The 25,679-nt window shown below is 35.5% G+C and overlaps 1 protein-coding gene and 1 long non-coding RNA gene across 2 annotated transcripts in view; one reads left to right on the top strand and one right to left on the bottom strand.

Annotated features, from left to right (window-relative positions):
- LOC145686367 (follistatin-related protein 5-like) overlaps nucleotides 1-25,078 on the bottom strand; it is a 690,843-nt gene extending 665,765 nt beyond the window's left edge. The window contains exon 1 of the mRNA XM_081759633.1: nucleotides 24,910-25,078. The gene's annotated coding sequence lies outside the window, so the exon portion shown is untranslated. The remainder of the gene's footprint in view (nucleotides 1-24,909) is intronic.
- LOC145686369 (uncharacterized) overlaps nucleotides 1-25,679 on the top strand; it is a 686,556-nt gene that overhangs the window by 472,032 nt on the left and 188,845 nt on the right. The gene's annotated exons all lie outside the window — the stretch shown is intronic.

Genomic DNA, 25,679 nt, shown 5'->3' with positions numbered 1-25,679 from the left:
TTCGATTGGGCACTGTAATAGGCTACATTGTTAGTAAAGAGCAAAATAGTCGAACCTGGATAAGTGGGATCTGGCTATCTAAGAAACCTCTGTTTCTTGTAATTTTGTCCTTAGACATTATCTTTATGAGATATCGGCTATTTCAACCTGCTAAGTACGAAACTGGATAACTGAGATACCTATGTAAGTAGTATATATAGGGCGTTTCGAAACAACACCGACAATGTTTGGGAGGTGATTCCTGAGACCAAGATAAGACAGAAAGTATAGACCAACCTGGGTGCACAAATGCTTCCGTTCGGTGTTATAGGCTGCCGAAAACTTGAAAAATGAACTTTAAAGGTCCCTAGCTCCAAAATCGGGTCAAGACTTTACTTAAGAACTACTATGTGTGCTATCCAAAATATATGTTTCAGAATCCTAAGGTATCCACGCAACGATTTTTATAGAGGGAATTTTTCTACGAATATGTAATTTAAAGTACTCACAACTACCTAATTGTGAAGGATTCTGAAACTTGGATATTTGGATAGGGCACATACTAGTTCCTAAGTAAAGTCTTGACCCGACTGTGGTAGATCCCATAGTATTGAAACTATGGACCTTTGAAGTAATGTTTTTCATGTTTTTGGTAGCCTATAACTCCGAAAGGAAGCATTTGTGCACCCAAGTCGGTGTATACTTTTTGTTTTATCTTGGTGTCAGGAATCACCTCCCAAACGTTGTTCGTGTTGTTTTGAAACACCCTGTATATAGGGTGGGAAATTTATCTTGATACGCCCTTCTAACTTCTAAACTAATATACGAAACAAATTGACAATTTGTAACATACAAATATCAGCAGGGTGACATTTTCTGACATGCTCTGCGTACCACTAGCTTAAATGTGTTGCCAACGCAACGTAATTTTCTTTTCAAATGACACTACAAGTTATTACAAATGTCAAATATATATGTGAAACAAAGACATTTAATATCACATTTGTTATTCAATGTTGCAACCTAAGAACACTATAATATTAGGAACACCCACACTTTAGTGACCTCTACAACAGCAATGACGCAAGTGAGAGGGGCCAAATAAGTTTGTGGTGGACAACATCGTGCTCGCGGGTTTTCTCGGTGTACTCCTGTTTCCTCCTACTTTTTCATTCCACCAATTCTTCATCATCATTCACTTGATTTAATCATAGTCTCCCTTAGCCTAAAGAGCATAATCATTGGACGTTAAACTCAAAGATTTGAGAAATACAATATTTCGACGCTGAAGAGAGAGAGAGAATGGGAAGAGGATATCACGTAAAATATAATAATAATGTTAACATGGATTTATCAAAATATAGGCTACGTAGAAACTAAGTGAATTGTGTAATATAGTTCTTCCTAATGTATGTTTAGCAAGTAAAACGGGAATAAAAGGCTTAGTATATTTCGGGTATGAATCATGTTTTGCCCCAGTAAAATTAGACTAACTTCGAAAAAAATCCGTACGAGTTGCATTTTTTTTACAGAGACCTTTATTTTGGTGTACTCAGCATATCCTGGACAGTATGCTCAATCTGAGCCGTGGAATTTTTGTTCTGAAGTTAAAGGGGGGAATTATAGCTTTTGGAACTATTTTGAAAATTATCCATTTTTCGAGGAAAATTGTTACGAGAAAAATTGTAGTTTACAAAATTCTACACCAAAAAGGTCCTATGACTATTTTTCATAGAACCCATCGTTTCAAAGACAGAGTGAATTATATCTAAACAGAAATAGTGCATACTGCTATAATCTTATATATAAGAATGAACGTTTGTATGCTTGTTTGTCTGGTATACAAATCCAAGCCGTTTTGTTTGGCCTACTTCTAACAAGTAATTGTATCGAAGAAACGATGGTCTGGAAGAACTTGTAGACTATTTAAATTTCTTGATGAGTGTTCTAGGGGGAGGAGTGGACTCAAAGGGGAAGAGGCAATTATATGAAACGAATATTTATTTGTTTACGAACATAATTTCACACACAGCTGAACGCCAGTTTATACTGGAATATCTAACCAATAATAATAATATAATAATAATAATAATAATAATAATAATAATAATAATAATAATAATAATAATAATAATAATAATAATAATAATAATAATAATAATAATAATAATAAAGTAACAAGAATAATAACAAGAAAGACTGACAATAGCAGACTAAAATTTATCCACTAAAATGACGTTGTAGTGCAGTTATATGCAACTTCAGAATAAAATAAATCTACAAGTGTATGTGACATTTCGTTACGTAACTTAGGAAGCCTGTAAAACAGAGAACGTAGGACTATTAAAAGTGTACATCGTACTATAAGAAAAAGATTGTGCTACATGTTTGTCTGAATGAAATTCGGAAATACAGTTCTGATAGTAACCTTTCGGACCTGAGTTTATGAAGATATTGTTTGTCCGGTATAAAAATTCAACACTTTGCTGTTTGCTTTGACATACTTCTAAGTAAACGAAGAGAACATAGTGTAGATACATTTTATTATGCGTACTCTGATTGGGGAGGAGAAGGACTTAAGGGGAAGAGATGCTTTAAGATTTATGCCAAAAATAGTGTGTCTGTTTATGTTAGAAAGATGGAGCTCGTTTATATGTAAATTTATTTTTAAAACCTTGTGGACATAAACATATGCATGCAATCTGAAAAACAAATAAATAAACAAACAAAACTGTGCGGTAAGACCCTAACACCGAAGATGCTGGAAAGGGTGTGACGTAAAAATAATCGAGAACAACTTACATTAGCGGTGAATCCTTAGTTTCCTGATACCATTTAAATCCAAGTTCAGCCCCCATCTACATGCAAGATGAGAAGGGATTAAAAATAAAATGTCCAAAATAACCAAGATTAGTGCCGAATCCATTGTGTTCGGGGTCTTTAAGCTGATTAGTGACAGTCCAAATGATATTTAAGCTCAAGCTTAGCAAAAAAATGTGCATGTCCTGGCAATCATGTTTAAGCGTCGAGACTGAAGAAAGAAAAAAATTATGGGGTTTCGTGAAATACGAAAATTTCTGGTAGCGAGGTAATTTTTTTATATATGCTTGAAAAATTATGGTGGCTATTTCATGAACACTTTTTTTCATGACTCTTTGAACGATGTGTCAAATTACATACGTTAATAATTAAAAATTTTCGGATGGTTACTCTAGGCTCCATGACAGAAGGCTATGTGCGCCAAATAGAGAGCCCACTCGATGCATCTTACGATATTTTCCTATCTCACCTTTCCTTTCATTCTTTTACCTACAGTCGTTTGCGACATACGCACTGGACGTTTCATCTGAGTTGTAAAATTCACAATTAAACGGAAGCCATTTCTTAAATGATACCAAACATGAAAAACTTTTTCCTATATAAAAAAATGTGTTTCCATCGTCTTTTCACAAACTATCTATCTCATATTATTTAAAATTTTCGGGTGTCAAAGACAGAGGGTCTTATGTGGGAAGTAGTATCTATTTGATGCACCCTTTGGCATTTTTCTATCTCACATATTTGTTTCATCCTTTTATTCCTGGTCGTTTGTGATTTATAAAAATGACCTTTTATCTGAAACATCCGGTATACATATTAGGCAGAATGAGTTTCAATACTATTTACGCATTTAATTGAAGTTGATAATAAACAACAGTTGAGCAAGAAAGGGCCCTTTCAAACTTGATCCAATGTTGTGAATGCGGATAATTTTAAGAGCACCTGCGGCGTGTTCTATCAATCCGTCATATTGATTTTAGTGTTCCATCCACGTCTTTCAAAAGTTCGGAAGATAATAGAATATCCCCCAGTTTCTTTGTGGAAGATCCTTATTTAGTGAATCAAGAAAGAAAAGAATAGCTAGATTTTTTTTCATCCTGTCAATAGGATTCTTATGGTTTAGCTGCTCCACTCTTTACTAAGCTCATCAAGCAGAAAATTGAGGTTCAGTATAGGGTTCACCCATCAAGTAAATAAACCACCAACAAAAAGATGTAGTTTTCTGAAATGAATTACCTCCGGCAAACTAAGCTTTTCGTAGTGGAAAATCGTTAAGAGGTCAAGGGGTAGGTTCAACCAGTTAGTGAATTAGAAATCTTCATCAACTTATGTGAGCTTTCAAGCATAAGATGTAGATCATGAGCATCAATTATTTCGAAGAGGCATAATAGCAGAACGAGTGCCACAATTGCTGCGAACAGTACTCTTAAAAGACTATTATGATTATGTATTTTATACTTTCTCACTTACTTGCATATGATATTACTATTGTGCAATATATAATGTACACTTTCCTTATTTTTAAAAGGGAAAGCATCTGTATATCTTTCTTTCAATTTTCAAATAAACTGCATAATGGGTTATATAAATATTTCATTTTCGTATAAAGTACAACGAAACGAAGAAGCTAGTGACGTAGTTCGTGTGTACCGAATTCAAACGCCCAGTTCATGACGTCCTAGTTGGCAGACAGTCCAATTATATGTCAAATTTTACAAAATGCCGTAGAGATACTGGTCAACTTCGAAGTGTTATGTTTACACCGGCCAATTAGGCCACTACAAAATCCAAATCTTGATACTGTTAACATATTTTTCCGTATTTTGAAAATCGATGAAAATGCGAATAATTCAGGGAGATCTCATCTTAATCTATTAGAAATGTTGACAAGTTTTGACAATCATGTGGCCACGAAGTTCAATGTTTTAACAGGTTAGGCCCGTATAATTAAGTCTTAAGCTATAATGGGTATAATTAAGTTTTAAGCTGGCCGAGCGAACTTCTCACACGTTCACATCTTGCTTCCCGTTTATCACATGAAACAAGAAAACGCAGATAATGTCCAACCTGTTCATGGTGATATTGAATAAACACATACAGTACGTAGGCTATATCTGTGATCATCCCGTCTCTTCTTGCTGTGAAATAACTTAAGATATTTCTTTTATTTCCGAAATTTTGTGTAAACATACAGAATGCTTCACACGCCATATTTTTTCTCCTGAAAGATACAACGTTCAAGTACTATTATAGGTAATGAGTCGAGTGAGACTTGTCAATAATGCGCACGCAAATTGCAACGCCATGATGTTAAACTCATCAGACGGATAATTCACCGCTAATTCTCAAAGGGAACGGTGGATTCCGTTTGGATTTGTTTTTAATATTTTCAACCTCTAAGGTAAAACACTCTTTATGGAGAAATTAGCAGGAACAACGCAGCAGCTTGTTGCCATAGGCAAAAGAAACGTGTAATAATAATAGAATTTATTTCAACAAATTGAACGTTTTTCAGGGAAAAAGAAAATGATAAAAATTTTTGTTTGCTTTGCAACGAGTCGGAGCGAAATTCCCACAAGCTAAGTTCACTACCAGTGAAGATGTGAATAAATAGTGCATCTCCCCACTGAAAACCATTTGTATCATATTTTTACGTGTAACATTCAATATAATCACGAATGTTTCACCATTAAAGGATGGTCTTTAGTGTTCATATTTGATTGAAGGACCTTGAAACAGTTATTACGTTACAAAATGTAAATTGAAAATTTATTTCTCACAACAATTTTAAAAAGTAACCATTTTGAATTTTACCTCCGTAATGGTCTTAATTTCGGATTTGTATGAATCATTTCGGAAAGTAAAGGATGAATATACAATTTGACTTTTGTTTTATTTCATTCTTATTAATACAATGCAAATTAAAATGTTACAAAATTGTCGTATATTATATATAAACTCCTGTCGCAACAACTCTTAGGAACCAGAGCTTACCAGCCGAGTTGTAGTACTCATGCCTTCGGAATGATGTGTGATCAGCACATCAGGTCCTCTTACCACATCTTAATGCTGGCTTAGAGATCTAGTTCGTCACTCCTTTCTTCAAATGAAAATGAAATGAAATGTTTGAGTTTTACGTCCGACGATTATGTCGGCTAGGCTAAAGGAAACGTTGATGAGAAGACATGAATGAAATGGTGGAATGAAGAAAATGGGAGAAAACGGGAGAACCCCGAAGAAACCCAGGCGCACGGTGTTTGTCCACCACAAAGTTCACTTAGCGCGAGCTGGGACCAAACCAGGATCATCACACACTAGAGGTGAATGCTCCACCACTGAGCCACGGCGGTTCCCCTCCTTTCTTCAAATAGCTCCCAAATTGTCCTCATGACACTGGGCGATTAACGCAATGCCAACAATATCTGGTGAGTACCAAGAGTTGCCCAACTTCCTCGGACCTAATTTTCATTAAAATATTGGTATTGCGAGAACTTGTAATCACAACTATCAAAAACTATTGCTGCAATTTTATACCAGCAGATGAATTTTTCACAACTAAGTCATTTGACGCAGTATAACAATCTCAAGCTATGTTTTTCATATCTCCGGAACGGTTTGAAATATCAAATTGCTGTAAGCAGCAATATTATTTTAACGTTTATTGGAAAACATTAATGTAATTGGATCTGATACCTATCTCAGCACTTTTCCGAAATAAAACCTTCTGAAGACAGTAAAATTTTCAATCTCTTGTAACCTGATTTCCTACTTCTTAGAAATAGCCATATCATAGTTATCATATTCGACACTAAAGTCTGTTTCAGGCAACCTGATAGGAAACTCCCCTACCTCCCGCTACTTTCTACTACAGAAGGGAAAAGCAAGTAGTTGACCTTCACAAGGAGGGAAGCTTTTCTAATAAACAGAATCGTGTAAACTCTGAATTCGTACATCAATTCGCTCACGCCTGATGTTGAGAAAGCACTGCTGTTCCTTTTAGCTATCAACTCCGAGTAACAAACAATTACAGTTTTTAATTTTTGTCTTGAAGAAAAGTATTGCATATTATTTATGTAATAAAGTTTATCCTACTATAAAACATTTTATTTTCTTAACAAATATCGAAAACATTAAAATCAATAAAAACTCAATCCCCCAATTTTGTATGAATATGGAAGTTGAAATGAAATGAAATATTTGTTTTACGTCTCGCGGTTATGCCGACTAGGCTAAAGGAGAGGACGATGATGAGAAATGAATGAAATGGTGGAATAAAGAAAATGGAAAGAAACAGGAGAACCCCGAGGAAACCGACGCACACGAAGTTTTTCCACCAACAAGTTCACATGGCGCGAGCTGGGATCGAACCAGGGACCCCATGCACCAGAGATGAACGCTCTAACACTGAGCCACCGTGGCCCCAATGTGAAAATTGTTCCCTAACACGAATACAAGAACAGAACTGCGGAGTTTCGAAAACAAAATGTTGATAAAAAATATTTGGACCGAAAGAGGCAAAGATTCAGGTGAATTAGAATTCTATACAAGCTTTTATTTCACAACGACTACACGTCACCGAGCATTATAGAAATAGTAAAATTAATACGTATAAGATAAGCATGATACGTTGCTTGTATGGGAAATACGCAGTAAGTCACCAAGTCCAATCAAAAAGCTTAGGAGAAAGAGACTATTAGGTGGGCGAAAGAGAAGGCTTCCGTACAATGCAGGCCTCCGCAGGATCTTTGAAGGATGGTTGATAACAAACATGGTACATTGACTTTGACAGGATTAAAATCTAATGGAAAAATTTGTTTCTGCTACGATGAGTCTTTAAGCTCTCTAAGTCAAAGCTCGTTATTTTTGTATAACTGAACGAACTAATGTTTATCATTACTCTTTCTTTCTTATACAATAAAGAACTTTTGTTACAACAGCAGGCCACGGTGACTCAGTGATAGAGCGTTCACCTTTGGTGCATGGGGTCCTTGGTTAAATTCCAGCTCGCGTTCAGTGAGCTTTGGTGTGTCAACACCGCGTGTATGGGTTTTCTCGGGGTTCTGCCGTTTCATTCTACTTTCTTCATTCCAACATTTCATTCATGCCCCATCATCACCGTCTCCTTTAGCCTACTCGGCATAACTGTGGAACGTAAACTTAAAGATTTCATTTCATTTTTCTTGTTTCAACATAAGATAATCCTGCACGCCATAACCGTCTCTCTCTCTTGCAAGTTAATTATTGCAAATGATTATTCCGGAATATGAGGCTGATAATCTTTCTAAGACAATGAAAATATATTGATGACAATGATAATATATATATATATATATATATATATATATATATATATATATATATATATATATATATATATATATATATATGTGTGTGTGTGTGTGTGTGTGTGTGTGTGTATGTGTGTGTGTGTGTGTGTATGTGTGTGTGTGTGTGTGTATATATATATGTGTGTGTGTGTGTGTGTGTGTGTGTGTGTGTCTCTTTTTTCCTTCTCGTTCTTTTTAATGTAAGGACATCTGTTTATAAGTGAGGAAACTAGAAGTGTTTTTTTTTCTATTATGTTTCATTTGTTACCATTTTAATGCTTTGATAATTTACCCATATATATTGTACTTGGTTTTCGATTTTATATTATTATGAAATTATTGTATCAATAACTAAATACCCATTCAATTACCAATCCTGCCATCCCTTGCCATTCCAACATTATGTCACAATCCCGACATGCAAAAAGAAGGAAAATAAACAACACAACTATTTAATAAAATTTCCATTATAATAACACATGTGTTACTTACATAACTAATACAGCTAAATGTAATTGTTTTAAAATACGTAGTGTTATTATGAAAGATGTAATTTATTATTTAGACGTATCTAGATACATTCTACACCTCCGTGTGCGAGAACTGATCGTGGAAGACGTAACGCCAACATTCACCTGTACTGGAGCGTGGTGGGGGTAAAAACTTCTTTTTCCTATCAGTTTATATGAAACAGATTATAATGTACTTCCAATGTGCAATGACACACACATCTTACTTGCGTTATTACTGTAAAAGCTCCAAACCGTAGATGGTTACGTATGTTTGATACTGTAGCTTCCTCAGTGTGTAACACTAAATAATGAATGCGATATTGTAAGCTTTTGTTTAATATTGAGATTTGAAATATGCAATACCCTGATATAATATTATTTCTTGAAAAAAGAAAAAAAAAGAGTTGTACGTTGAAGTGGCAGCATTCTTAATCGGTTGGTATTATGGAGTACGTCAGACAATACTCCCTTGTCGATATTTGCATAGTACAAAGGTTTGTGAATTTTATCCATTAGTTGAAAATCTCTTTCAATATAAATGCTCCACCCAATATATACAGTGGGTTACTCCGTTTTCGTTTTTACTTAGCCTGTAGAAATTCATTTTCTTAACCAAAGAATATTAATACTATGTATAGATAGGAAATACGAAGATACCAATACGTTTGCTTTTAGGTTTTGCCAAACTCATAAATTAATAATAAAATCTTAAATCTAATACCACTCAATTACTCTATTGGCTGGGTTAAAAAAAGAAAAAAATAGTAATATGTTCCGTTAGTCAGTCACTTTTTACTATTACTAAAGCACTCTCTGATAGAGGATGTTTTATGTCTTGCATTCTTCAACCAGAACATATTTTCGGGATTTCCAACTCGAGAAATTGCCACATAAAGTTGGAAGTGCGAATAGCAAGGAGTCACCCTCCCTCTCTCAAAAGTTGCGGCGCTGAATTTGGATTTAAGCGGCATCGGAAGAGTCACTGTTCATCTCAGCGACCCCGAAACCTATGGATTCGACACTAATATCGGTCATTTTCGATCCTTTATTTATATATGCACTGTCAAAGTGAAATCATAAGAACCATTCCAGGTGCAAACTTCCTCTATGTTGAAAATTTGATCAAGATCGGTCAGGTGGTTCAAGATTTATTACCGTCGCAAACATAGTCGCTTTCATTTTTATATAGGTCTATATAGAAACGTGAAATGAAGAAATAAGCAAAAAAGGAACTTTAAAAAAGGAAAAGGAAGAAAAGCAATGAAAAATGGACTTTTTAGTTTTACACTTCACGATTATGATATTCAGGCTAGAGAAGATGGATGATTCACAAATTTCAACGATTAAGGAATAAACGGCGGAATGATGATGTGGAAGGAAAAGGGGTTACTCTGGAAAACCCACGGACTCGATATTGTCCACCACAAACTCACTTGGCATCGGATCGAACTAGGGACTCTCGCAGTAGAGCTGAGACACTGTTGTCTCCGTACTCTCAGGAGGAAAAAAAAAAGCTTTGCTGATCCCGTCTTTAAGGTTGTCAGTAAGTTTCGGAAAAGGAAATAAATTACTTGGCTACTCTTTGTAACACTACGGCAACCTTACCATGGCTTTATAGTGTAGTATTTGTATCAAAGGGAGAGAAGCATTGCTTTTCTTCTGCCAACAATCTGTAGTCACTGCTCACGAGAAGTGGCATACGAGATGTTAAGGTGTATTACTGTTTCAAAATTGTAACTCTCTTTAAAATAAAACTAGGTCATGATAATGGGGAGTCAGGGATCAACTCAAACGTAAAACTCAAAAATGCTTATGTTGCTATCTCAAAACCAAAGGAAATTAATACATGATCCAACTTCCTTAACACTATTTCATTTTCCCTTTTTATCGTTGCAAAATAGTTTCCCATTTAATTATATACATCGGTATCTTATCATGTTAGCATATAGCATACAGTCACGGGTTGCTCTATTGGAGATTTTATTTCATCTTATGAATCACCATCAATATGGAAAAACCCAAGGAATCGAACGGTCTGGAGTAAGCAGAGAAGTAGCATCCACTTTCGTAAGAAGCAAATCTTAATGTCAAATCCAGTTTAGCCAACTTTCCCCTGCTCACACGAATCATATTTAATAGTAGGGCTGAATTTCCAATTTCCCTGTTGGGGAAAAATCAGATTTATTAGAGATTAATGTGCAAACCATTAATGAAATTAAACTAAAACAACAAGAAAACAGACCTCTACGTCTTTTGTAGAAATTAAAAAAAAAACTAATTAAGTGTCCATATCAGAAGCAATTTGGTTTGAAGTTTATAGCAAAATGTGTGGAATATGACACGAAAAACCAGAACCGAGTACACCAAAAGAGTATACTACTCATTTTGAACGCAAGAATGAATTAGTAAAATGGAAATGACATATAAGATAATGACTAGTTGATCCTGCGCTGTCTACTCAGCGCATCGTTCTATTATGACCATGAATCTCCTTCCACTGTGCATATCTCCTTACTCACACAAGTAAAAGATAGGAGACTCACAAAGGAAGTGAATTGCTATGTATAGATGTTCCAGTGAGTTTGTAGCAAATTTGTAGTAGTAACACGATATCAAGTGGAAATATATTTTTTTGTAATATACCCATATCCGTCCGAGTACGCCTCATTGCGTCTCTTAAAGCCTTTGAAGTTTCCAGCATGCAATAGGTTTTGCCATTCCGATTCAAGCAATGCACCTGGAATGTCCGTCAACACGCCATACGTTGCTTCTCAACTGGTTGCCTAACACCGTAGTTCCGACCTGCAATAATGTTAATCTTATGGGCACGAAACGGACGCTAAAATGTTGAATAGAAAAAAAAAATGAAATGAAATCTTTGAGTTTTACGTCCCACGGTTATGCCGGTGAGGCTAAAGAAGACGGTGATGATGAGTAATAAATGAAATGGTGGAATGAAGAAAGTGGGAGGAAACGGGAGAACCCCGAGGAAACCCACGCACATGGTGTTTGTCCACCACAAAGTTCACTTGGCGGATGCATGTTGAATAGAATAATAACGATAAGGTTTTTACAAATTTGAATGACAACTGGACATTTGTAACAATTATTAACTTCTTATATTTTACACGTTACATTCAGCCCACAGTCCGAATTGCAATATAAGTCAACATGGCTAAACATAAAAACTACTGATTGCATGCATTGAGAATTAGACACATCAAATGCAGAACACCATTTACCTTTTATTCTCAAAACCTTCATGAAATTTATTATTCTGTTGTCATAGCAAATAAGCAAAATAACTATCTTCTTTTTAAGAACTCACACTATCCGATTATCAATATAAAATCAACAACATATTATATTATTATTTCTTCTTCTTCTTATCAGCAAATTGTGCACTTTTAAGCACCGTTGTCCAAAATAACTACAAGAAAATGGAAGTAATTTATCGCATAGATATACAATATCGTTATACACTCTGCACAAAATTTGAAATCGACCAGCGAAAACGGCACATTTGTAGCACTTTTGAGTTTTGAGATCTCATTGTCGAAAGGATTGGGGACAAACGTATAAACCTTGCATTTTAATATACTAGCTGAACCTGCGCTCTCTACCCAGCGCATCATTCACATATGAGCATGAATATCCTTGCCATTCCTCAAAACATCTGTACATGTTCCTTTACAGGCAAAAGTTAAAGACGTCGTGATAAAAAAAAAAAAAAAATCGGCAAAGTATACTATAAAGAGGAGATTTTTTTAGATTATTTTTTCAATATCTCGCACCGTTGCAAGATTTGAGCCTACTTCCGGTTGAAGTTTCTAATTCATGTATGATCAGTGTTTTCTTTCTTCTTGCATGCAGTATGTAATAAGCAAATACAATACATACACAATTAATTATACTGTCAGTTATATATGGTGTTCGTTGGGTAAAACAGTCCAAAAATAAAGATTTATCTTAGACTGGAAAAATGGTTTTCCTTCCTTTTTCATTATAGTTTGTCCATGAAACAAACGCCATGAAACAAACGCTACATAGTTGTATACAACCCTATACACAACTATGTAGCGTTGGAATGTATAATGCGTAGGATATGGTGCTTTAGTTTTCTAAATAATTTCAACACGTCCAGTGCGTTGTAAAAAAATGTAATAAAGAAATAATGGCCATAACCGGACAATCTATGCAAAATTTGCAATCAATCAGTGAAAACGTCATCTTTCTAGAGCCTGTAGTTTCCGAGGTCTCATTGTCGAAAGGATTGACCACACACATATAAACGTCTACAAACATATAGTTTAAAACAAATCCAAAGATGGCAGCACAATTCATTTGCATTGATTTTGGAGAAGGCTTATTAAAATACAAAGGCTTTGAAAAATAATTTTAAAATATAAAGTTTATAAAAACTATGTACTTTAAATAATTTATTTAAAGTACACACGCTTTAAAATATTTGTCTTTTTTGAACGTGAAATCACAAATAAACGTAAATCAAAGGTTTGAAATTTAAAGTTAGAGGTTGGAGTTCTGGTGCTTTAATTTCCATAAGAGAGGGCGTAACCCTCTAAAAGGGTGCTAGTCATTATGACTAGCTCGAACGAACGAACACGTGTTTTCATTGCTGTTGTAGCATTTTAATAGATAGACTAGCTGAACCTGTGCTCTCTACATAGCGCATCATTCACATATGAGCATAAATCTCCTCTCATTCCTCACAACATATGTACATGTCCCTTTACAGACACAAGTGAAAGGCGTCTTGTTTTAAAAAAAAATCGGCAAGGGGTATCATAAAGGGGAGATTTTTTCGATTATTCTTTCTCAATATCTCTCACCGTTTGCAAGATTTGACCCTACTTCCGGTTAGAGTTTCTAATTCATGTATGACTAGTGTTTTCTTTCTTCTTGCATGCAGCATGAAATAAGCAAATACATTACATATACAATTAATTATAATGGCAGTTATATATGGTGTTCATTGGGCAAAACACTCAAAAAATAAAAATTTATCTTAGACTCGAGAAATGGTTATCCTTACTTTTTCACTATTATTTGGCCATGGAACAAACGCCTGAGACATATACAACCCCAATATACAACAGTGTGGTGTTGGAATGTATAATTCATAGGATATGATGTTTTTTTTTATTTCAACGCTTCCAGTATACCCTAAAAATGTAATAAAGAAATAATGGCCATGTTTTTTTTTTAAATATTCAATTAGAACTGGACAATCTACGCAAAATTTCCAATCGATCAGTGAAAACGTCATCTTTCTAGAGCCTGTAGTTTCCGAGATCTCATTGTCGAAAGGATTGACCACAAACATATAAACATAGTTTAAAACAACTTGGAAGATGGAAGCACAATTCACATGCATTGATTTTAGAGAAGGCTTATTAAAATATAAAGGCTTTGAACAATAATTTTATATCATAAACTTTATGAAAAAGATATATTTAACTAATTTAGACTATTTAAAGTACAAATACTCAAAATGTTTGTCTCTGTTAAACGTGAAATCACACATAACCGTAAATGAAAGATTTGAAAGCCAAAGTTATAGGTTGGAGCTCAGGCGCTTTTAATTGATATTGTAGCATTTTAATAGATAGATAGACTAGCAGCTGGCAAATAAATTTAAATCTGGCCAGAGTTGATAACCTCCGAGAAAAAAATATCAATTTTAGTTTGTAAAATTATCGTATATTACAAAAAAAAAACGTATATTTGTTGTGCACGTGATAATTGTATAAACAAGTATAATACTACTAGTGATATATATAATAAACTTATTTAGCAATCTTCAGTTTCCAACTCCAAATCGGCGTCACTGTCTTCATTTTTTCTTATTTAGATCCTTATTAACACTAATGTACTTTGAACAACAACAATATTTCCATCCCCTCCTAAACATTGTTGAATTTAAAGAATGGATGCAGGGTTGCCATTTGCCAATTCGCAAATCGTCATCAATTTATTTGATCGGAAATCACTGTTGAAACACCTTAGTGTGGGTGTTTTATTATTAGTTGGTGCACATCTGCAATTTACGTGGCCATTTTCTGTTCCCCTTTTTTCTGATAATAATAAATTCTTTGGTAAGGTATCGCAGCAAAATCTTTGGGATTGAAAGAATACCAAAGAGTTTGCGTCGTTTAGGAATTTGCGTTATCTAGGAATTTGTTAGAATCTGGTTCTCCGGCGTAAGATCGTATGCTGCATATGAGCTTACGTCCCTCTCCAGTCAAAAGTAGGTCCTCACAGAGGTAGAGACCTTGAGGTTGTATGGCTTTCAACTAACGTTCCTACTTTGCTTTGGATGAAAAATAATATCTTGTTCTTTTCTTTGCAGGAGAACAGAAGTCCAGAGATATTTTAAGGATAATTACTCGTGGAAGACACAAGCAAAATATAGAACAGACCTGTGCTAAATAGAAGGAATATTACCTCTTTGAAAGTTATGGAATAAGATTATGGTATCTCTGAAGACACCGTGTCAATAAAAATACCAAAACATCTAAAACTCCAGAAAATTGAAGAATGAATACATGGAACAATTTGTGACGTCAGTAAAATAGAGGTGCTTGAAAAGCGTTTAGAATTGTCCAGCTCATTAGTTTGGAATTATGATGTAGTTCAGCCCTAATTTATGAAATGGTACAACTTAGCCAGTTAGTGGATAGAAACTTAAGTACCTGAAGTGCTTGAAGAACACCGACTTATTCACTCAGTCTAATAGTAGGTGGTTTATTTTAAGATGTAAAGGAAAAATGTGCTTAAGAATCGATAGTTATCGAGAGACTGGAGCTTAATCCTGTAATGATACTGTCGACTAGCGTGACATTGCAAGTAAAATCAGAGTGGTCTTCAGGTTGCCCCAGAAAGTATTTTGTTCCTTCCTTTCAAAATTAAGAATAGTTTATATAGAAGGGCAATTTAAGTCAGCAGTACGAAGGATAAGGAAAAACATACAAGTTCTCACTCAAGCAGAAGTGTTGACTATAAGGAAAAACAAAGAACTTTCATGGAAATCAAAATTCTTACATTTAGCGAATTTATCGTATTAAAGAGTTACTTAAGCAATTATTTTCAAAATTTACCAACATCCCACCCCGAGACACAATATATTACAAAGGTAACCAAGAAAGTTCTTCGCTTTTTCACCCACCACCTTCGAACATCGATATGCCACCTAAGACGCACCTGGAAGTTCAAAAATGGTACCTAGCAGCATCGACGACCTTCTGCCAACGTTCTGGAAGGCCACGGATTCCATCGCAGAAGAACTTGGTGGGCCGTGAAGCGAAAGAAGGTATCAAGTGCATTTTGCACATCTACTAGGGATTTGAACTGGCGTCCACTAAGGTGATTTTCCAAGGAATGGAACGGGGAGTATTTTGAGGAGTATGACGGATGCAATTGTGTTTCCCATTCAAAGAATAGAATGGTGTATCGGGTCATCCTAGCCACGTGTTGGCCCCTTTGCGATTCAGAAGTGCTGGCTCCAGAATTTGAGTTTTTCTTGAACACGGCTCAACTGCTAACAGTAGACAGTTGCATTGATGCTCTGACCAGCTGGTAGCAGTTCCCGATGCACGATGCCGCGAGCAGTCCACCAAACACACACGAGGACCTTCTTCTGGTGCAGTGCTGTTTCGGAACCGGTTCATGGGATACTAACCAATGACGACGGCGCCGTGGAGCTTCGTACAGGATCCACTTCTCATCACATGTCAACACCCTGTCCAGAAATGGCTTTTTTTTTAGACCAAGTTATGTATTGATAGACAGACAGTGTAAATCTTGTATAACAATACACGCTTCCCCCTCATACTTATTTTGACTATCAATACAAAACTTGGTACAAACATTTCTTACCCCCAAAGAGTATTTCTCGAGATACATTTGGATTATATGTTTTTACCAGGGGCCACTCCAAAGTGGTCCAAAGTTGATGGGAGGGATTTCTGGAGGAAACTTTCCCGACATTCTCCCAATTTTTCCTGTTCAAGTACATTATGGGCCCCAATACATAGAACCTCTGGAAAGCTTGTTGAGGTTTTCTCGTCTTGTCTCGTCTCGATTCTCGAATAATCTTTCTCGTATCGAATAGTATCGTAAATTTATGCCCTATTTTTGTTTTAATTTAATCTCGAAGCTATGAGATCATTCCACGTCACGAGAAGACCATGAAGAGTAGGATATAACATTTACACTAAATGAACTGTTGGAGTATATTGCGTAATGACTTGCATATTTTTCAACGTTGATAAATGCTCTTAATTATGTTCATAGAATCACTTTATCAAAGTATAGTGTTTATACTATGAAACATATAGCACTAAAACAGTGTTTCATGTCTAATACTTCAGTGAACTAGTGTTGCCCACGCGTATCGACAAATTTCTTATATCGCCTCAATTCTTGTCTCGAAAACGAGACGAGATTTGTCGTGTGTTTTGTCTCGTCTTGTTTTCAAGGTGAAAAATGAGGCGAGAAAATTCTTGGCTAGTGGACAACACTATTAAAATGCAGGTGTAAGCACTAGGAGCGGACACAAGTAGGTGTTCGCGGATGGAACTGGTCATATAGCTGTGGCTGGGGGATGATCATTATTAGACATAGGTGGGTAATCAGGCTGTGTCCACATGTTCTTGACAGAATTCAGGTTCAAACACCTGGAAATCTAGAGAAGTGTATACGGAGTAGAGCTAGAATATGCTGGGTTAGCCTAGTATATGGACGAGCTTTAACCTGCTGAATGAAGGAGTACCGCAAAGTGTTCAGATAAGGTAGGAAAACTGAATTGATAATGTCTCGAATATATGAAACACTAACCGTACTCTCCTGAATAATAAAAAAAAAAAACACATTTTACGTGCCAATTTCGTTCGACTCGGACGAGGTATACGGTTTATCTTAAATTAGTTAACATCAGTGTATTTATTTTTGATTGAAGATATTGTTTATTGAGGATATTATTTCAGAAATTAAATGACCAAAGCTATACTCAATTGACTTTCATCATTAAATAATATGCTCAGGAAACTAATCGTTCCACTGAAAGCAATCACTCAACCGGAGAAAGCTAAATATAGAGTTTTTACACTCTATTCAATTTCTTTCTTGAATATGGATTTTGTCCGTTATGGTTAAAACTAAATAAATTATAAATAGCTAGTAATTCATGAGTCATTGTCCTTTTCTAAACTCATACCTACTTCACAGGTAATTCTCCCCTGATGCTTTATGCCCTACCACTATCTTACGTTAAAAGAAAAGTGAACTATACGTGAGATTCACCGCTATCTCACCTTAGAAAGATCTTCTGTTTTGATCCATTTTCAGTTTTATGTCTTACGCGATGAATGGAAGTCTGTTTTATCGATCGCAAAAGAAAAAAAAAGTTTTGGAAGGTGGGAAATAACGTTTCGAGTTGCCCACTCTTTACGCCACATATGACATAAATCTGAAAAAGTACGAAGATGAACTAAGGCTACTTTCTTTTTAATTTCTTCTTTTCAGCACATAAAATACAGTATAAAATCGAGAAGCACAATTTTCTTTGCAGTAAGAGATTTCAAAATAACGGAGAAACAAAAACTTGCATCACTTGGGCTTCAATGTTGTCAAGGACCCTAAAAAATTAAATGAAATGTTTAATTTCAAGTCCCACAAAGTCGAGGATATCTGATACAATCAAGCGGGAACATGACATCTTACCTTTACTCGTACAAGTCTATTTTTTTTTCTTAGTGTGTTTTCGTGAGTTATAAATAGAAAACGAGTTTAAAACTAAGAGGCTTTAGACTTCATTTCGTTTGTGTCATCCATCTAACCTGAAAGAAGGAAGTCTTTACGGAGGAAGATCTCTCTCAAGCAATGAGAAGGGAACACCGTAAATGGAATACTGTGGATGATCATTTGAATTCATGTAGAAAACTTCATTTGCAATGACAGTAGATGGAGAAACAGTGAGAAGGGACACACGAGTTTACCATCCGCCAACGTTGTGATAAATTTCGCGTATCATAGGCTGTTCATGTGGTTTCTCATCTGAAAAGAGCTGTAGAGTGCCTGTTGCTTTCATAGTCTTAGTTCCATTTCTTCATTTTGCACCACTAGGGAAAAAAACGTTTGTATAATTTTACAGTAGCCAAGCATGTAGAAAAAAATATACACAATTCTTTAATGGTAGAAAATGCATTTAATTATGGCTAAAAATAGAAAGTAGAACAAAATAAATATTTTTAAAGAATGCTTTCTTTTTTTAAAAAAATAAGAAGCAAAATAAAACACTTCCTAGTAAAAACTACTCTGTATTCAAGAAAATTAATTTTATAAATATATATATATTACGCAGAACTAAAAAGAAAAGTATCGGGAGCACTAACATTATGATATATTACGTCAGATTTTAAGAATTTATCAATAAGAATCAAGTTGTACAGGGTCCGGCAAAAATTCCTGACGGTTCTCAAATTGAAATTGTGACCAGACAAATTATTTCCCATATGATGATTCTTTATTTTTCAGTTTTCAAAAATGTAAGTGCGCCATGTTTTATCACTTACTGTTGTAAGCAAAGGTGAAAGTGGATCTGATAAGATAGGGGGATGTTTGACGTCACGTCGTCCCACTGCGTATCTTAGCCTATTGTAATTTTTAGGAAGTGAAGGAGAGGGACACGATAGATATTTTTGGAAGCGGGAGAACGGTGGCCCCCGCGTTGCCCCGCACTTTTACCTCTGGTTGTAAGCAAACGACTTTAAGTTATAGTTCAATTGAGAAATAAACGATATGTAGAATAATCAGTCTAATACAAATTTTAATTTGAAAATCGTCGGGTTTTTCTGGTGTACCCTGTATATGAAAGCGTTCCTCATGTTTTTCTTTTCTTGATCATCCATACATAGATTTTTTTAAAAGAAAGTAATTTTGTTGAAAATAGATTTTTTTTTAACTTTTTAGTAGGAATTGCTTTATTTTGTTTGATATTTTAAACGAAAGAGGTTTTATTTTTAAAAACTATTTATTTTATTTTGCAATTTTTTCCCGATCTTCTTGAATGACTTGAACCAATCATACATTCTAGAGCAGTCATTCCTTACTGCCACTATAATTACGAGTACGGTTTTAGCATCGGGGAAGAGAGAGAGATAACAGGTGGAGCAAATGAGGAGGAAATGACAAAGATAGGAGATGAGAATTAAGTGTTGACAGTGTACGAATAGCCATGGATTCAAGAGTAGCGTATTTCCAAAACCAACGACTACGTCATCGATGTTCTTAGTTGCCTGCCAACATTCGTTTTTATAAATGCCAGAGTTTCTGTCTGCTCCTTCTGCTCTGTGTGTGGTTTTCTAAGAATGGGAGTACCAAACGGTGACATCATTGAGCATTCAGTTGGAACTGACTGCCCTGAGATCAAACTGCTTTCAAATTCTCGCGTACTAGTGTGATAGACTAACACTTATTTTAGTGAAATCTAAATTTGAGACTTAAGAACCCGTTGCAATTACCAGTACAAGAGCTAGTGGATTTTAATTCTTCAGAACCATACGAGGAGAGTAGAGATTAGAGAGCCACTCCTCCAGTTATCCGATTTATTTTTGGTATATCAGGAATGGAATAATTTTGGTTCTGTAGGCCTACACTTTTTAAATCTGAATCCACATATATATCTACCAGTCACCAGAACAAATAATGCCTCTGACTCAAACATCTTGTTTATAACTTCATGTCGCTTTACAGCACTATGTTTATATAAGAAAGGGATACGCTAAGACTGTATTGATGTTAGATCTCCAGTACAAAATGCGAAAACGTTACCTAATTATTTAGCCATGAGTAGAGCTGCTAACTCTGGAAAATATTATTAATAATAATAATAATAATAATAGTAATAATAATAAAAAGGCACCTCCTCAAAATCCCCTATGATACGAGAGGTCTGTTCGGACCCATTCATGGGAAGAAAATATACTATCGTGAACAAAAGTGCATTAGCGCTTGTATTCTTCATATCCTTTAATAAGCTTAATAGATATATTGTGCTATAAATGAAAAACTGAAATCGGCATTGATCATTTTGTTGTATTTACCAGTAGCTGTTATTTCTTTAAAATTATCAAAACATGAACAAAAGTATATTAATCTTTATGTGAGAATTGTGGATTTGGGAAATAATATTCATTATTTAAACTTATACTTTAACTAGAAGAAATTGCTTTAAAAAGTCCTTTTTTCACTCTTAATAAATGTATAAAATTTCTTACAAGTAAATTCCAAATTTTCTCTGATACACTTTCTGCCATCTCTTTAAACTTATCTAAACAGATATCGTTGATAGATAGTGAAAGGTGATAGTTTTGGATTTACAGAATGAAAGTTATTTTTTAAATCTATACTTCTCACTAGATTAAATTGCTTCGAACTAAATACAAATTTGAAAAAACCGGTCATAAAGGGGTTGGTAAGAAGTTTGTACCGGTCACCAGCTTTAATCAAAATAACAGCAATATTTCCGGCCAGGCCGGTGAAGAACCGGTCAGTTGGCAACCCTAGCCATAAGAAAAGCTGGCTTCTGACTCCTATTTCCACAGCTATGAATATGTAAAATTACGATTCATTTTTAAGGAGTATATTTACCCAGTCTGTCCGTCCGTCCGTCTAGGAAACAAAATATTTCAAATACTACTAGACAGTGGTGCTCACCTCCCTCATGTCCATGACGCACCCCCCCCCCCTCAATTGTCTATCCGTAGGTGTTCTTCCATGAAAAAAACTTTTCGATTAATTTTTACACCCCCTCAAACATATTTATATAGATTTTAACCCCCCCCCAAATATTTCAATGACGCAGTTTGCGTCATAGCCCCCCCTTGTGGGCACCCCTGCTACTAGATAAATTTGCGTCAATTTTTGTCAGGTGTAGAGGGTCAAAAGCTAGGAATCGAATTCGTTGATGGAAGTGATCCATCCACCGGAAGTGGTAGAAATCAAGCATTTCCGGTTTCAATATTGAACATTATGGAGCAAAACGATAATAGATAGCGAGAAGCAGTCTCCTGCAATCGATTCAGCAGCGTTCAGAAAATAAATTTACATTTCATCTCCATCTTTAACACTCTACTAAAACCGAAAATATAGAAATCTAATACAACTTCCGGTTACAATATTGATCTAAATAAAGCTTAAAATATAAGAAATAGGGGGAAGTGTTTCTTTTTTAAATCAATTTAGCGTTCTAACCACTGGCGCAAATCCCGGGGGAACGAGGGAGATATGCCCCTCCAATCTTGGAACTGGGGGACTGTCCTCCGCAATAATCCGATTTGAAATGTGTTTTTTGGGGAGAAATGTGATGATTTGTGTCCGATTGCCACTAAAGAAAGTGAGATGAAGTTGATGTCTCCCCAGAATAAGCCTCAAATCTGCCCACCTGCCAATGTTGAAGACAACTCTGCTCCCTTGATCCTCCACAGCACTGTTTTTCAAGATCATAAATATTTTGAACATCACTTAAAAAAAAATATGGGAACAGTCTTATCTGTCCCCCCCCCCCCCTCCAAGACAGATTTGTGCCACTGGCTCTAAGAATAGGTACTATCATCTCTCTTAACGCTCTATTAAAACCGGAAATAGTAGAAACCAACCACCTGGTTTTAACGTTGATCTTTATAGAGTAAAAACGGTATTGGACGGCGAAGAGCGGTTTTCTGCTATCAACTAAACGTCCCAAGAATATACAGAATGGCTCAAAAGTAGGTATACAGTCCCATACTGATCAATTCATTGCTTTTTATGAATATATCATTTGTTATTGTTATCCATCAGGTAGACTTAGTACCGGTATCTTTATTATTTGCACTTAATCTCTTTTTACTTATATCTTAAGCTCGGAACAGCCGAAGCAAATAAACTCATAAGCTAGAATGTTATACTTGATCAGTGCAGGAGGTATACCTACTTTTGGGCCACCCTGTATTTCATCTCTATCCTAGTTTCTCTCCTAAAACCAGAAGAGGTAGAAATCTACTACTACTTAGGTTTTATTATTAATTGAGAAAATATCAATTGGAAAATTCAAATTCCATCACGTTGTGTGCACTCACACTGTTATTTGTTTAAACTATATAGACTTATTACTGTACATGCTTATGATAGGGAATATTAGGAGTCAGGCCCCTCCTCACGGATGTTTAAATAGTGGGTTGGATTGGGATTTAGCGTTCCTTTCAGCAGTGGGGCTATATGAGACGTGAACTTACAGCTTAACGTCGTATCCAATCTACACGAGCTCTCGCCAGGAATAGAATCAGAGTCTCCCGTACATACGTAACTTATATAACCAGCGGGGAGTTCCAGAAACGTTTAAGTTTATGCAAGATAAAATTATATTATGAGTCTGTTTGATAAGTTTTTGTTTAAGCTAATAACCTCTTCTGTGCAGTGTTTCTTCCGGGGGGCTTTGCTCCCTTCATATGGAGGTGAAATAAAATAAATTGAGATTACACGTCACTCTTGTGTAGGATACGTCTTTAAGCAATTAATGTCCCTAAGAAAGTAGTATAGCTCCTTCACATTGATTTGACCCCTTTCCCCCCGGATAAGCTTTTTTTTGGGAGAGAAGGACTGCTCCCGTGTGTGGTTTTGTTACGTGACACTGAAGAAAAGATGTCGCATGATTATTCATATCCGTTATTCTTAGGATTATGAACAGGGGAAAACCATTATACCTGAGCTACTTTCTTTTGAAAAAGGTTGCATTTTTCAAATCGTTGAATATAATCTGAATAGACTATCAAAGGGTTAGAAAAGTCATGTTCCCCCCAATATGCATGCCTGTGATTTCATCCAGATCGATCATAATCATGCCACAAAATCTCACCTAGTCTTGACTGAGGTTAGAAATGTATATACGTTTGCAATGTTGTATATATATATATATACAGAGACGTACACAGGAATTTATCTCGGGGAATCCAAATTTAATTGAATAAATTTTATTAAAAGTTGTAAAAATCAGCATAACATTAGACTAAATTTACAGAAAAATTGGGATTTCGGGGAGAGAATCTGGATCCCCATTATATACACCAGGGTCTATCCAGGGGATCTAGGGGGCCGAGCCCCCCTAATTTTTTGCTGCCCCCTAAAATTTTCACCGTAGGCTTGCAAATGAACTATAACATGATGAAGAACTATAATAAGGTTCGATCGGGCCCCCCTACATTTTTGGGCTAGCTACCGGCCTGATATACATCCCCGTACGTCCCTGAATATATACAGTACCAGTATATTGAAATTAACATATTAGCGAATAGGCACGGTGGCTCAGTGGTAGAGTGCCTACCTTTGGTGCCTAGGTTCCCTGTTTCGATCCCCAGCCAAGTAAAATTGTGATGAAGAGCATTGTGTCCGTATGTTTTCTTTGGGTACTCCCGTTTCCTCCCACAATATCATTCCACCAATTCTTCCATTATTCACTTGCCTTAATCATCCGTCTCCCATAGCTTAAAGGTTTCATGTCATATTAAACATTTTAGCGACTAGATACAAAACAGATTCGCATTGCAATTAATACAAAATAGATTCCCCATTACTATTTTATGTATATCAAAACTAGTCTAATAGAACACTTCTCTTTTATATCTGTATAAATCGATCTACTTACTGTATTTTTTCATTCGTTTTTAAGTTATAAGAATTCATAGAAGGGGCTTGAGCCCCGAAATCTCCTCCTTTATGTTGGCGATAAATAATGTTGATTTGTAACATTTTAATACTTAGAGATCTTAGTTCAAAGATAATCACATAGGAAATCCTTGAATATATTCAAGAGTAAACAACTGTTCTAAAATTGTAATAGTAAAACAGTATATGATTCCCAAGAGGTAGAACATGCTACTCTACTCCCACCACACCAATGTTGTTGTAAACAAACAAAATCATTTTGTCTCCCTTTGCTAGTCGTTCCTTATTTATTTTTCATTTCGTCAATAATGACACTACGCAATTCATACTGCACCTAAATATTTCAAGAAAAGCAAGAGAAAGGAAATTCTAAAAATATAAAACTCCAGCAGAACCTCGTTTTCTGAGAACACTTCGATCCATTTACTAACTGGGGAACCCCACTGTGCGAAGACCAACCCGACAAGTCAACCGGCAGGGGGTTGACAAAATATTCCGACATTGTGGAAATTTATTTTACGGAAATGTTAGCAATATATACTCAATATACTTACGTGTATTGATAGCCAAACCGTCACCTACGATACACCACCTTCAGCTCTCCAAATAACGTCAAAATAACACACCAACACTTTTTTTTACTCCCGAACGCAAATAATACAACACAACAACCACTCTCGTATGAACTGCTACTGCACACCCTTACTGTTTTCCATGCTTGAACTAACTTCGGCTGCTACGAGCAGATGGCGCTCACGACTTGCAAAACAGGATGCGATATTTGCGCCACTGACGTCCATATGTTGTACTATCAGGTTTGCGCAGAACTGACAGCTGTTATTTTTTGGCACGCTAGGATAAAACGGGAGTGGAGAAGAGAGTCATGCTACTAATTTTTATGCGAACTTTTCAAATCAAATCAACCTTGAAAGAAAGAAAGAAAAAAGTAAAATATATTCTACTTAGTAGCATAAAAAAGGAAATTAAATCCTGAATATGTATAGACCTTATGCACAGTGATGTATTCTAATCATTTTTGTTCATAGCTTTTATACATATAAAATGAATGTATTAATTTACGTACAAAATAATACCTTGCTGCTGAGAAAGAACATAAATGCAAATCAACGAATCATTTTAAAAGTCTCAGTTTTTGGGTGTGGTTTACTATAAGAAACACTAAAAATACCATAGCGCTTTTTTCTTTTCTTTTCTTTTTTTTCTTTTCTTTCTTTTAATGAAAGTCAGAGAAATCCGTATCTCATGTTTCGGTACCGCATCCCTTTCCTGTATCCTTTCCTGTAACACAAGGATAAAATATAAC

The sequence above is a fragment of the Thermobia domestica genome, chromosome 5 (assembly GCF_964235325.1).
Source record: "Thermobia domestica chromosome 5, izTheDome1.hap1.1, whole genome shotgun sequence".
In the NCBI taxonomy this organism is placed as follows: Eukaryota; Metazoa; Arthropoda; class Insecta; order Zygentoma; family Lepismatidae; genus Thermobia; species Thermobia domestica.
The sequence above is the reverse complement of the archived record's forward strand: the minus strand, read 5'-3'. Positions and strand labels throughout refer to the sequence as shown.